The sequence below is a fragment of the Pan troglodytes genome, chromosome 5 (assembly GCF_028858775.2).
Source record: "Pan troglodytes isolate AG18354 chromosome 5, NHGRI_mPanTro3-v2.0_pri, whole genome shotgun sequence".
NCBI lineage: Eukaryota > Metazoa > Chordata > Mammalia > Primates > Hominidae > Pan > Pan troglodytes.
The window spans coordinates 124,297,334-124,312,804 of NC_072403.2; the positions used below are offsets into that span (position 1 = coordinate 124,297,334).

The 15,471-nt window shown below is 41.1% G+C and overlaps 1 pseudogene; it reads right to left on the reverse strand.

Moving 5' to 3' along the window:
* Nucleotides 1-1,422: 1,422 nt before the first annotated feature.
* On the reverse strand, nt 1,423-3,456 carry LOC100612344 (protein fem-1 homolog A-like; annotated as a pseudogene).
* Between the last annotated feature and the right edge of the window lie 12,015 nt (nt 3,457-15,471).

Genomic DNA, 15,471 nt, shown 5'->3' on the forward strand with positions numbered 1-15,471 from the left:
GATTGCTTGAGCCTTGGAAGTCGAGGCTGCAGTGGGCCATGATGGTACTACTGTAATCCAGCCTGAGCAACAGAGCGAGACCCTGTCTCAAAATAAAATAAATAAATAAATAAATAAAAAATAAAAAAAGACATACAAACGGCCAAGAGGTATATGAAAAAATACTCAGCATCACTAATCATCAGGGAAATGCAAATTAAACTACAATGAGATATTGTCTCACCCCAGTTAGAATGCCTATGATTAAAAAGACAAAAAATAACATGCAAGCAATATGCAGAGAAACGAGAACCCTTATACTCTTATACACTGTTGGTACAAATGTAAATTAGTACAACCATTATGAAAAACAGTATGAAGATTTCTCAAAAATCTAAACATAGAACTACCATAAGATCCAGCAACGTCATTACTAAGTATCTATCCAAAGAAAGGGAAATCAGTATTTCAAAGGGATAGCTGCACTTGCATGACTACTGTAGACCTATTCAAAATAGTAAAAATATAAAATTAACCTAAACGTCCATCGATGAATGGATAAAGAAAATATGAAAATGTGGTATACGTACACAATGAAATATTGTTAGACCATAGAAAGAATGAAATCATGTGATTTGTAGCAACATGGATGCCAATGAAGGTAGTTATGTTAAGGAAAATAAGCCCGACATAGAAAGACAAAGACTGCACGTTCTTACTCATATGAGGGAGCTAAAAAACTTGATCTTATGGACACAGAGAATAGAGTAATAGATATGAGAGACTGGGAAGGGTAGGTGGAGGGGAGGGGGAAATGAAGAGAGGTTGGTTATGGTGTAAATATACATTTAGATAGAATAAGTTCTAATGTTTGATAGCAGACGAGGGTGACTATACTTGGCGGCAATATTAAATATATTTCAACATAATTAGAAGAGAGTACTTGAAATGATGCCAATACATGCAATTGATAAACGCTCAAGTGATGGATACCCCAAATACCCTGGCTTGATCATTACACATTTTAAGCATGTAACAGACATATGTGCCCCATAAATCTGTGAAATATTATGTATTAATAAAAGAAGAAATGACTGATCTCTGTAGTGATGATAAATAACTGACTACTAGTCATGTCTTCATCATCAGCACTGTGCTGAAAATTTTGAGATTCCTTCTTTCTAGACCTGATTTTCTTATTGGCAATCAAACCCTCCCCTTCTCGTGGAGCCTCCCCCCATTCCCCACTCAAGGTGTACATTGGTGACATTCAAAGAATTTCCACCTCAGCCTGCTTCTTGATACTGTATCTAAATATATCTGCAGGTGTGAACAAAGCCTTCTGGTTAAAGTTCATAGGCCCAGAAAACATGTTACCATCTCTTGGAATGATGAGAAAGAAGTACCAAAGAGACCGAACTTGTAACAATTTTGAGAATGGGAAGCTGGAAAACTGTATGTTTTATATGGATTTCTGAAATTTAGAAAAAGCATCTGGGCTCTTTTTAGCAAATAATAGAACCGCGTGCAGGGAGGTGAATCTGCCTCCATTTGTGGTCCACATTTGTGGTGTCTTTGCCCACAGCCATGTGCAGAGGGGTGAAGCTGTTCTTGCCCCTGGGTGCACACTTGAGCAGGTGGTAGACGGTCTGGTGCTTCAGGTGCTCCTGGCTAGGGGTGCACTCCACTTCCTCCAACAGATACAGAAGGTAGAGGATGATGTCCAGCGCCTTGGTGAACTGGGCCGCGTCTTCAGGCTCCTTGGGCAGCGGCAGCTCCTTGGGTCCTGGAAACGTTCCATTTGCCAGACCCCTTTCGTGAGAACCCCTATGAGGTCTGCAAAGCCAATTTGTATGCCCAAGCTGCTTTTGGCCGCCCGGTCCTGCAGCACGTAAGGAAAGAGTTCCGCGAAGGAGAGGAAGCTGCTGGCGGTCATGGGGCTCAGAGGCTGGCTGACCTGCTGCATGGCCAGGTCCCACTTCCGCAAGTGGATGCAGCGCTGGAAATTGCCGCAGGCCGCCTACACCGCGCCCCAGTAACGGATGTAACAGGAAGTGTCGGGGTGAGAGGCGCAGAGGATTCGCTAACAGATCAACAGAGTCTGTATGCGCATCTCATCTGGGTGGTTTATCAGAGCTTCCAAGTCTTCGGTGGTGGGGATCTCCCTGGAATAGCCATAGGCCAAGACCAGCTTCTGGGGTTCTGGTTTGGGCAGGTGACTCCATGGCTCGTCTCCAGTGTTTAAGGATCCCAAGCAGATCTCGCTTCTTTTCCACATACGTGGCTCCCAGAAATTCCAAGGCTTCCAAGGCAGCTTCCAAGGCAGCTTCCAAGGCAGCTTCCGGGCTGGTGGGACAGCAGCTTTCATAAGATTCCCCGTTCAGTGGTTCCTCCGCGGAGGAGCTGCAGCATGGAGTCCCTGAGGCTGCGTGCACCCCTGGCTGGTGGAGGACCTTCTTGAAGTAGCCCTGGCTGAGCCTCTCTCCCGGCGTCCTGCTCCTGGCTGGGCTGCTCCTGGATGAGGTACTCCACTATGCTAGTGTGGCCCGTCACGCTGGCAGCAGCAGCGGAGTCCTGCGAAGGCAATCCCATGCGGGTCTGCCACCGCAGCAGCAGCTGCAGGCTCTCCAGGCTGCCAGACTGGGCTCAGTAGTGTAGGCCCGTGTTGCCACTGGCGCTGCGCCGGTTCACCTGGGCGCCCTGCTCCAGCAGGTAGCGGGCGATCTCTCGGTGGCCCTTGTAGCACAAGATCATGAGACACATGTGGCCGTGCCGGTTGGCCACCTCCGGGTAGGTCTGGTTCTCGCCAGTGGCCATGGAAGCAGGCGGCGCTCAGGGGCGTGGAGTTGGTGCGCCTGGTGCGGTTCGCCGCGGCCCTGTGAGGCAGCAGGCTCCGCATCACGTCCAGGTGGCCGGCGGCAGAGGCGGCCCACAGCGGCGGCGAGCCCTCGATGGTCTCGCCACCGAAGGATCCCTAGCCGTCAGCCTCCACCCTCGCGCCGCACCGGTTCACCGGGTATCCTACTGCGTCCAGGTGGCCGGAGCGTGCTGGGGGTGCACTCCACTTTCTCCAACAAGTAGAGCAGGTGGATGAGCAGCGGCGTCCCCCGAGCTGGCCACCTCGCCTGTCAGCTTGTCCAGCTCCTCCGGGCTCCGGCAGGTGAACACCTTCTAGAGCAGCGGCAGCTACCGTTGCGGGCGGCGTCGTACACCACGATGCGGAGGTACATAGTCTGGGCGCCGCGGTGGTACATAGTCTGGGCGCCGCGGTGGTACATAGTCTGGGCGCCGCGGAGGTACATAGTCTGGGCGCCGCGGTGGTACATAGTCTGGGCGCCGCGGAGGTACATAGTCTGGGCGCCGCGGAGGTACGTAGTCTGGACGCCGCGGTGGTACGTAGTCTGGGCGCCGCGGAGGTACATAGTCTGGGCGGAGGTACATAGTCTGGGCGGAGGTACATAGTCTGGGCGCCGCGGCACACGGAGACAGCGGATTAGAGCCCGGATGGGCTGGCGGGCGGCAGCCTTCACCGTCTCCCCCCGCCGCCACCTGAGGGGTTCCCGTATCATTTCGTCTATACATATTTACTGTATATATCTCTTAGAGAACCAAATCCTTTAAAAATAATCAAAATATCATTATCACATCTAAAAATATAGTTTTTTAATAATATCAAGCGTCCATTGTTCACATTTCCTAAATTGTCTTACACATTGTTTATCCAGTGTGTACGTTTGAACTGAAATCCGAGTAAGATACAAACATTGCTGTTGGCTGATGTAGTTATACATTTTCCCCTTCACTTCTTTCCCTTGAGAGTCTTTGGCTGAAGAAGCTGGGTTGAAGAGATCTCAGTGTCAGGATTTTGCTGAGTCTGTCAGTTATAAAGATTACTGATAAAAAGACTTAAATGTCCGGTGGATTTCAGTGGGTTCCTTCTTATCGAGCTTTGCTTTTGAGGATGTGAGGTGAGGAAGAAACCCCCTTTACAGGGACCTTCTCTCTTTGGCCAGAACTGGCCTCCATTGTGGAAGGAGGGGAAAAAGTGATTTCAAATGCTTTTGAGTATTAATCGCAATGTCCAGTTACAAAATCTGTAACTTATCTGGGAATTACCTTTAAGTGCATCATACTTATATAAGTAAAGTATATAAAAGAAACATAAAAAAATTGGAGGTAAATCATGTTCATGGATGGGATAATTTAATATTTTAAATATTTAAGGCAGTTGAATTAAAATCCCAGTAAACTTTTTTTTTTTTTTGCGTTTGCATCTTCACTAGCTGATTTCCAGATGAACATAGATGAATGAATGTGTATAAATAGCTAAGCTAATTTAGAAAATGAGGAGTAGTAAGGGGGCAAAAAATTATCTGAGTTTAATTTATTATTCAAAGAAATAGAAATGAAAAAAATACACATAAATACACTTAGAATTTGATCTTTGGAAAATGAATGAGTTACTTAATAAATAGTGTTGGGAGACTTGGACAGAATATAAAGTATGGAATAGGAGGAAAAATTAAGTTAGATAAGCAGGTAGATTTAAAAAATTAAATTTGAAAGCTAAAACTGTAAAGCTAATAGAAGAAAATTCAGAAATTTTTCTTTGTGATTGGGCATGTAGAAAGATTCTAAAATAAATCCATCAGATAGAGTGACCTTGGACCATAAATAAATAATAAATCCTTCAAGTATAAACTATAAAGAGAAAAATTAATATATTTCATTACATCAAAATGAACTGTTACCTGGCTACCCTAACTTCTAGAGTCTGGAAAGGTGGCATTTTAGCTTTCTAGTCAGTACTTAATAAAGGACAATCAAAAACACCACAAACAAAATTTAGGAATGGGGTTTCATTTGGAGAAAATGAAAACAAAACTTAGGATAAGTGACAGTTTGAGAGAAGATCTATAATATATGTATCACCAAGAAGTAATTAATATTTAGAATAATAAAATAAATTTTTGTAAATAAGAAAAAAACAACATAAAAAGTCAAGGATTATGATTAAGACATACCCTAATGGCTGACAAATGACATGCAAAAATGAGTTGTTTAACTTCATTTTAATCAACAAAATATAACTTAAAACTCTGAGATACTGCTTACCAAAGTGCAAAAAATTAGAACATTGCATATCAAATGCTGGTGGGACTATGGAGAGATGGGAAACCTCGTGTACTGCTGGGAGATATGGACTGGTATGGTCACCTTAGAAAGCTATAAAGCAGTACTTGGTGGAATTGATTCATTACTCTGTAGACCCTAAACACTATAGAAATTCTCACAAGCGTGCACCAGAGATATTTAAGAGGATGTTTATCTCAGCATTATTTGTGCTAGCAAATAACCAGGGGATAATTAGGCTAAATTTAGATTATACAGCAGTCACAAGAAATGAACAAAGTAGATATTTAGCCACATGAACAGATCTCGAAAACATAATTTTTGTAGTCTAGCACTATTTATGTAAATTACATGTACACAAATATTAATGTTCATATTTTAAAGACATTCACAGATATATAAATATATATATTGGAGGTTGAAGGTACAAATAAAAATATTGGAGGTTGAAGGTACAAATATGAAATACTTTAGGTTGGGAGCCTGTGGAGGGGAAGAGAAATTGGATTGTATAAGATGGAGATAAAAATAAGATAAGAAACAAAGATAATGTGTCATGAATTGATGGCATGATTAATCCCATTAATCCCATTCTACCCATCTGACATGCCTACAATAAACAAGCTTATAAATCCACCAGCTTCTCTTGAGAAATAGGAAGATTTGACCACGTAAGATCTGGTATGGTGGAAGCCAGGAGGTGAGACAGATGTGGAGCAAGGCTTTGCAGCTCCCCTCCCCGTTGTCTATCACCAGTCAATGGAAGACAAGTTTATTGGTCTCTGGTTTCTGTAAGCATTTGTACTAAGGCCTCTGCTCTACAGAGGTGTGAAAACTTTGTTCCAGAGGGGGTTTCAGGAGTAGGTGACCTCATGGGCATGGACCAGTTTCATAAGCCTAATGGAGTGAATTCATTTATCCTAAAAGCTGTTGCTATGCTGTTAAGTTGCCTGGGCTGAGAACCCCAAAGACAGAGCCATTCAGAAATTTTATAGGCACTGAAGTCAATATTCACCCTAGGCAGGACTCCCCCTAAAGATCCAAATAGATTAAGGGAAATAATTCTAAATGAAGTCCATAAGGAAACTTTTATAAGAGTGTAATATCTTCTTCCATCATGAATAATTCAGTTAAGAGACCTATGAAGAGCACACCTCTTTTCCCCTTTGACCGTTCTGCTATTGGAAATGGTCGAACTTTCAGTCCCTGATTAAAGTTTTCAATTTACCCCACTGAAAATGTGCCAATTAATTCTGACGCCTGTAGACCCTTGTCAGAAAGTAGCAGCTTTTCCAGTCATGACCTTCTTTGGTTAAAATGCTAAGAATGTTCTATTTTAGAATAGCTAATAACTTGAGACCACCTTCCAAAATAGACTCTTTGGGATGAAGTAAGAGAAATAATCTCAAAACAGCTTAAAAAAGATATTTTCTTTTTGAAAGAAAAGGGTTTGTCTGTAAGCCATAGGTGAAATAAGGTTAGTTACTACATTCATCACTGATGTATAACAGGTGGAAAAAGATTAAGAGAGCTTCAATAAAAGTGCTTACTTAGGGCAAAGGAAAGTCAAAGCAAACACAGGACCCCTCCATACATTGGTCATCTGTAGAGAATGTGTATTACTTTTCATAGGGCAGTATTAGCAAGAACAGTGAATCTAATGGACTTCACCTTATTGAATATCTTCTTTGTTAACAGAGACTAACAGCCAAGGCCCATTTTGCCGGAGTGTGTTAATAATTTTTTTAATGCTGTACTTGATAATGTAAAAAAAAATCAACAAAAAATAAGTCTGCATTTGGCTATGTGTAGCTGTGGTCATATTATGGACTTGTGCCATGTTAGGGGAACCATTTTCTGAATTTCAACCCACTTTGCTGCCACCCAGGAGAGCAGTGACGTCAATATGCACTGGAGGTTAACATGCTTTGCAATAAACACTCACCATCATGACCCAATCCTGGTGAGCACCAGTTAGTCCACATTGATAGCTGAAGGACTGAATTTGAAAGTCTGCTCTTACGTTACTAAAAACACATGGCTTCTAATATGAGGCAGTTTATTGCCAGTGGTGGTGTAGAATGATATAAAATGCAGACAAGCACCCAGATTTCAGGACTATGTATCATCATTCCCCGAAATGAACCAGTTCTCCCTTGAGGGGAGCTAATGCTTAACCTGGGCAGGAAGAGCAAGATAGATCTGGAACATCTTAGCTGAATGGGAGTGATGATGATACTTTCAGAAATTTCTGGGGTAGTGTTAAGAGGTGAAAAGAGGTCAGCCTTATAAAAATGAATAAGTGGCGACAAATGAAAGTCAACTATTACCACAATGTGAAACAGGTTGAGTTTAAACAGGAGCCTTGGTTTTATATATATATATCTCACACAAAATACAACAACAACAAAAAAACAGGTGTCTTGGCATGTGCTAAGAGGCTATGGAAAGACAATTGTATTAAACACAAGCATGCATTTTCAGCTGAAGAAAATATAATATATGGAATGAGGATATTGTGAGGATTATACTAAAATTGCTATTGGGAAAACGTTTTTGTTCATTTACTTAATAATGAATATCAGTAATCTCAGATGTCCAGCTTTGGATTTGCCCCTTCCCACTCTCCTTATGAAAGTTTGCATGGGGTAACAGGTAACTCTGATCTGATGTTAAAGCCTCCACTGTTGGGTTGGCCATAACCTGACAGTTAACAGCTTCCCCTACTGATTCTTCATTGACAAGGAAGCCTGCTTTGAGTTAACAAGCTCATGGGAACAACTACCCTCCTCTGATATAGCAGCAAAGAGACAAGCGCTACTATAAAAAGGGCCAAGCTTCTTTGGTCAAACAGGGTTTTGCATAGCATGTCATAGCTATTCTGTCTGGTTACTATCCTGAGGTGCATCTCTTCCCCTCCATCTTTTCTCCAAGAAGCTTGGTTGTAGTGGGGAGTGTGTGTGTGCATGTGTGTGTATGTGTGTGTGTGTGTGTGTGTGTGCAGAAAGCACAGACCATAGTGCATATGGTGCCAGCCACATTCATCCTAAGGTTGAGAATTCCAGATGAAGAAATTATTCTGCCACTGGACTAATGGTAGATAGTTGTTGCTACTTCCATTTTTGTCCACTAGACCCACTAAATATGACTTTTCTGGCTATTATTTTTCTTGAAATCTAATGTTGAGGACTTAATATATTGGAGCATTTGAATAGATTGACTTTAATATTACTATTTAGGAGTCATCTTCAATAATTTGGAAAGAAATAGTGCACCCTCTAGTGAACATTTTAAGGACTAGCATAGACCACTGTGCAAAACAGGTTGCATTTGGGTCAGTTAATGGGGAGTAACGTTACACATCCTTGGCACCCTTTAGTCTGTAGCTTACTGGTTGCCATCTTTGTGGTAACATGAGGAGTATGAAGGACTAACCACAGGACCAGAAGACAACAATGGTTGGAAGAGGGGAGTGTGTATGTAGAATGTAGTAGAGTCCTTGCTGCTTCACTCTACTGCCCTTTGCAGAGTGTAGGAAGAATAGGGCAAAGTTTTGCAGGGAATTTGGAGAGACACTCTCTCACAGAAAAGAAAATCGGAGCATCTGAGTATCATGACATGGAAATATAAAAACGTAAAAAAAACCTGTGATCGTGAAATTAGAAAAATTATTTTAATTCTTATTAGACTAAAGTCACTTGGCATACAGAGAATTGGCTAAGTTGTGAAAAGCAGGAAGAAATTTTGCTCTTGAAATCCTACGATTTTGTCTTCACCGACCCCAGTCAATTAACTTTGGGAAGACTGTGGAATGGCAATATTTCCATGGAATGAGATAGAAAGTGTGATGGATAAAAGTGGCAGTATGGTTACCTAATATCCTAAAAGCCATTACTAGCAGAGATTATTCTTTTCTATTTTTTAATTTTTTGAAGTAATGTTTCTTTTGACAATGTCCAAGTATCAATTTTTAAAAAATTCAGACAGATGTAATATATATGAACTAGGTTAAAAGTGTGCCTCAAAGGTAATAAAAATAGATCAATTGTTAGAAATAATAAACCCCATATATATAATTTGAATTGTTTGATTTGCAATGTATGTTTATTTATATTTTGAAACTAGTAAGGGCCTTTTTACTTTGTTCTTGTGTGACATTTCTGATGGGCTTGCCAGCAATTTGTTATTTTTGAAATCATGGTTACTTGCTCCAAACCTCCAAACAAGAATCTTTGTGAATTTGATTTATTAGAAAAGTTTTTGACTATATATACTTTGCAATTTATTTGGTTTTCTCTCAAAGCAAAATGTAAGATTAAACAGAACTCTATGCTATAAGGTTAAACATATAATTATATAGTATTTTTAAACAATCAAGTACTTTATATAAATTAGATGTAATAACTTTTAAAGAAATGTTAGCCTGAAAGTGATTTTCTGTGACTTTGCCAGGAATTCACTGGGAAAGGGCACTAAAGAGGAAGTGTGCTCAGAAATTGAGATAGCCAGAGATTCTTTTTAATCAAAGGTACGTAGAAGCTCACCAGTTGCCCCAGAGACAGAAGTGAAAATCTTGCTAGACCACAGTAAAAGTTGGCTCAAATCTTCTCTAGGGTGAGAGGGAGAAACACACACAGGGGGATACCTAGTAGTGTTGGTAAAGTTCCAAATGGAATTAAATAAACTGGCCCTTTGAAATCAGAATCACAAATTAAATTATGCATTTTGGTTTTGTTTGGACATTTCCATACTGACTGATTGCTTTTCTTTTAAAGGACTCTTTTTTGGTGGAGGGGGTGAATTTAAACTGAGAAATTGTATATACTTGCTGGCAAGCTGCAGCTTCACTAACCATGTAATGCTAAATTTTGTGGGATGGAGGCATGGAGGTATACAGCCCAGTGACTCCCAGACTTAGTGAGCTTAAATGTTATGTGGAAAGACTGTCACAGATGTGTAGGCATCAAGCCCAGGGGTTTGGATTCAGTAGTTCTGAGAGGGGGATGAGAAGGCATCATTTTAAACAAGAACCCCAACCCCAGGTGACTTGGAAGCAACTGGTCTAGGGATTATCACTGAGAGAAACACCAGCTGACCTGAGGTCAATAATGTGGAGGTGTGCAACCATTTATAAATGAATTTATTGAGAAAAGTTCAGTGATAGTTATTTCTGAGAAGTCTGCATGTGTTTTGGAAAAATTGGGAGGTGGGCCAACGATGACTGAAATATAATTGCACTGGTATACAAATCTGAATGCATTACAAAATGCAGGCTCTTCAGGGCACGTGCTGGAGCCAGGGCAGAACTCCTCAGCCCCACTCTGCATTCTTGCAGCAGGGCTTCCATTCCTGCTCCTTCGTCTGCTGGGGATGCTCTTCTTCTTGCCCTCCTGACTTTCTCTAATCAGTCAGACTCTGCTATCTTGTCACCTCTCAGGAGCCTTCTATGAAACCATCAATAAAACTCCTTTCCCAGCCACTACCCTTCCCTTTTCCTACTTCATCTTTCTTTATAGCACTTGCAATTTGCTGAAATAATATTGTTGATCTGTTTACTTTTTTAGTGTTTCTTCTTTGAGAGTAAACTCCAGGAGGTCAGGGATTTTGTTTGTTTCATGCGTAGCTGTATATCCAGCACCTAGAATTAAGTAGTGAAAGAAATCCAATTCCTTTTCCAATAAAAATTTAACTGGTTTTGTGGCCTATTTTCCAGGGGTTTGTGCTCTAATATGGAAGAATACACTGACTCCCTGAACAAGTCCATTCTTGAACCATGGGGAGTTCAGTGTTATGCCCATTTTCCCCAATGATTGAGAAACTTACTTTGATATTCCCTTTTACTCTTGATGGCTATCACTTTTTGAAAACTTGAGATTGGTAATAGACAATGTATTTCTCACTGTCTTTAATACAATAGGTTAAAGATTAATGAATAAATATGGCATATCTTGAAATGAGATGTGTGTATTTAGCATTCATCTGAGTGTCACTACACAATGGTAGACGATGGATGGGATTAAGAGAGAATATTTGTCAGTGCTCATTCAGGAAAACAGCTCATGCCAACTAGTTCAATAGAAGGCATTCAATATGGGAAACTACAGCAGTGATGCAAGATCCAAAATGGCAGGAAGGGAAAAAAGAGGCATTCCCATTATTATCCACAGCAGGAATTTCCTACCAGCTTTAGAATGGAGGAAAGGGGGAAAAGGGAGGTAGTATGGCCAGAGTCTAGAGGGGCTGGGAGCACAGAAGGAGAGGCTGTCCAGAGGAATCTGGAAGTCCTGGAGAATGTCCAGCCACTTCTGAGGATGCCTCCAAAACAGAGAGGTAGGTGAAGAAATGCCCTGGCCTCTTCTTTTTTCACCCTCAAATATTCTGCCAGTGTTCCCACTGCCTGAACCCAACTACAAGGCAGTAGGAAATGGAATTTGCAGGGATCAGCCCAGGCCACTACAGAAGAGATTAGAGAAAGGGCTGGAATGGGTCCGAGAGCACACAAGGACAGAAGGAATTTGGAGAAGTGTAAATGATATAATCATCTCGGTTCAGGTTTGTGCTGTATATGAATTATTCTAACTGCGTGGTGTGAAGCTCACCATGTGATATAAAATTTCCTAAGATCCTGCCACAAAGCTGTCTTATTTGCATGAGTCCAAAAACTGCAGGCTAGAAAGGTGACTGAAAGTTACAAAATGGTTACATAAATGATCAGCAATCCACATGGGCTTGTTTTGGATTTAATACCATTATTTTTTATTTTATTATTTTAGTGCTACTGTTATACTGCATCAAACCTTGTTTTCCTGTGGGGTCTTTGGCTCCCTTAATGACAACTCAAGTCATTTCTGTAATCTTTCAAACACTTTTAGTTATTAAGAGAGGTGAATTTCAAATATTAGACCTAACCTTGTGCATCCTCTGTTCCTCTTCCCATGAATACAGGTGGACTTAAAGCTCTACCAGCTGGGAACTGTGGACATTGGTATAGTTATTCTCTCACTCACCTTCTTTCCTGCACTTGCCCTCCTGGTGTTGAGAGGAGAAGGAAAATGAGGGAGGGAGGTTTCACACATACCTGCAGGTTTTTTCCTCCTATTGTTCATCAATGAGTCCAGATGGGACTGTCGGTTTCCTCAGAGCAGCAGGCTGTCCTGGGTGGTGGGTTGTATGTTTGGCTCCTTGGAGAGGCAGTCCCTTCAGAGGCCCTGGTAAAGGACCAGCAATTGAACTTGTGTTTTTCTCACCTGTAGCCCCTACAACAAGTTATCCAGATTATCTTGTTGCTGCTAGGGTTGCCTCACCCAGAAGTGGCTCTCTTGAAGGGGCCAGTACAATGAGTGGCTGAATCCCTACCACCTGCTACAGGGTTTGCTCGAACATCTGTAGGAAATCCACAGATGTTTACACATCAAATGGTAACGCAGTCCAACTAGGTTCTCTCTCTGCACCAAGGCCACTCTTCTGCCCATTTCTTTATGCTTCCACCATCAGACTTGGGGAAACAGGCACTGTGTGAGAACAGAGGTTCAGCATTTTTACACGAAAGATAATTGAAAATCTTGAGCCCAGTGGCTTAGGTATCTCCAGTATCACACAGCTGGCGCAGGGGGATTGATAGAATGGCCCTATCCCAAAAGATAGAAGAGGAGGAATGGATGGTTTGCTACTCCACAAATTATGCATCTCTATTCTCCCGACCTGTGGCAAACTTGCATCCCTTCTCTAGTCCTCTGGTAGTTCTATATTAATACAGATTCTGCTGAAATGGTCCTTCTGTGTCCAGAGTTGGTTCCTTCCGGTGGGCTCATGGTCTCACTGACTTCAAGAATGAAGCCGCAGACCTTCGTGGTGAGTGTTACAGCTCTTAAAGGTGGCACGGACTCAAAGAATGAGCAGCAGCAAGATTTGCTGTGAAGAGCAAAAGAACAAAGCTTCCACACCGTGGAAGGGGACCCGAGTGGGTTGCCTCTGCTGGCTGGGGGTGGCTAGCTTTTATTCCCTTATTTGTCCCCACCCATGTCCTGCTGATTGGTCCATTTTACAGAGCGCTGATTGGTCCATTTTACAAACCTCTAGCTAGCTACAGATCACTGATTGGAGCATTTTTACAGAGTACTGGTTGGTACATTTTACAAACCTCTAGCTAGCTACAGAATGTTGATTGGTGTGTTTTACAAACCTCTTGTAAGAATTGTACCTCTTAAAAGAATTCTTTAACTTATTAACTTATTCATTTTAACTATCCAGCACTTAACAATTGCTAGGGATTTAGCTGGTCATTGAGGATAAAATGAACAATGTACGGTTGCTGCCTTGAGAAGCCTCCAGATGGATAAATGGATAAATAACAGGAACTAATTGTGGAGCATTTATTCAAGGCCAGATGGTTTGTCAACTTAGTTTAACTTCTCATAGTTCTGTTGCAAAGCGAGAATTATTATCACCAGTACACCAATGAGGAAATGGTTATAAAAGTGATATAACTCATAGAGTTTAGATAACTTAACCAGGACTGCTCGGGCACTGGGAATCATGACCAAGTGTTGGTCCTGGAACCATCAGTGCACCTTATTTCCTCAGGGGTCCTCACTTTCCTCAGAGTCAAATGTCTCTTTGCTTTCAGAAAATTCCAGAAACTGTAGTGATGATCAGGGTTTGTGACTTCGTTTTATTTATTTTGGGAGCAGGTTCAGGCATGTGTATAGACTGGAGGCGGTCAATGGTATGAAGACGTTGACAGAAAATGACCAATGGTGAAATTGTTCAGCTACTGTGGACAGGACTAGCTAACTCATAGCTAAAACTCCCAGATGTGAAAAATTTAAGGCCAGGGTTAAATTTCTCAAATTTGAAAATCTTATAAACTTAAGAAAATTTGATTTTGTAAACTCATATCAGAAAATGGCGTTCAATTCTTAGTTGTAAATTAACTCAATTTGAATTGAAGAATAAGTAAAGCAGAGTTAAAAAATAAAAGAACTTATCCTTCCAAAGCAATTAGCCTCTCAACCCTGCAGATATAAGGAAAACAGATAAAAGTACTTTAAACATTTGATTCACCTGAATTAGCAATTTAATTGAGGATAATGGCTCTTTTGTGGAGCCACAAAGGCAACTTTTTTTTTTTTTTTTTTTTTTTTTTTTTTTTTTTTGAGGAGTCTCGCTCTGGAGTGCAGTGGCGAGATCTCGGCTCACTGCAAGCTCCGCCTCCCGGGTTCACGCCGTTCTCCTGCCTCAGCCTCCCGAGTAGCTGGGACTACAGGCGCCCGCAGCCACGCCTGGCTAATTTTTTTGTATTTTTAGTAGAGATGGGGTTTCACCGTGTTAGCCAGGATGGTCTCGATCTCCTGACCTCGTGATCCGCCCGCCTCGGCCTCCCAAAGTGCTGGGATTACAGGCGGGAGCCACTGCGCCCGGCCACAAAGGCAACTCTTTACTCAAATACACACATAAACACACACACTAGCTTCTTATTGATAGAGACGATGTTATCTAACACAGCAAGGTGTCATAATATTCTTCTAAGAATATAGACACTGTCCATGTAGCACAGTATTTTTAGTTGTTTAAATTGAGTCTAATACACATTCAGCGAAGAGTACAAATTACGTGTTTTTTTTTTTTTTTCCAAAATGAGCACACTCATGTAAACAGCCAGATCAAAAAACAATCAAGAGCTTGAAGTAAATGAAATCAGTATTTGCTCTTTTGTGTCTGGCTTCCTTCACTTGGGATTATGTTTATGAGGTTTATGTTTATTGTTGTATATAGTTGTATATACTCTTTCTGAATAGTATCAGTGGGGAGTAGAACTACATAGTATTCTATTATCTGAATGTACCACAATTTATTTTTCATCCTTGATGGACATTTGGGTATATTCCAGTTTTTGGCTACTATAAAAAGTGCTCCTATGAACATTCATTTTGTATCTTTTGGTGAACATATGTATACACATCTTTTGTGTATAGAGGGTCATAAGACAGGCATATGTTCAGCATTAGTAAATACTACCAGATAGTTTTTCCAGTATGTTTGCATCAATTTTCACTCCCACCATCAGTATATGAGAGTTTAGGTTGTTATACATTCTTGCCAACACTGGGTATTTCTTTCTTTGCGTTTTACTTTTAATTTGCATAGTCATGATGCCTAATCACGTTGTGTACCTTAAGTGCTTAAGTCATTTTCTCCATTTTCCAACAAGTTGTCTTTTTCTTATTAGTTTGCAGTTCTTGGTATATTTTGGATGCAAATTCTATATTGGGTAAATATATTGCAAATATATTACATTATGTGGGTCGCCTTTTTATTCTCAATAATGTCTTTTGATGAACAGAGTTTTGTTTTGGTGCA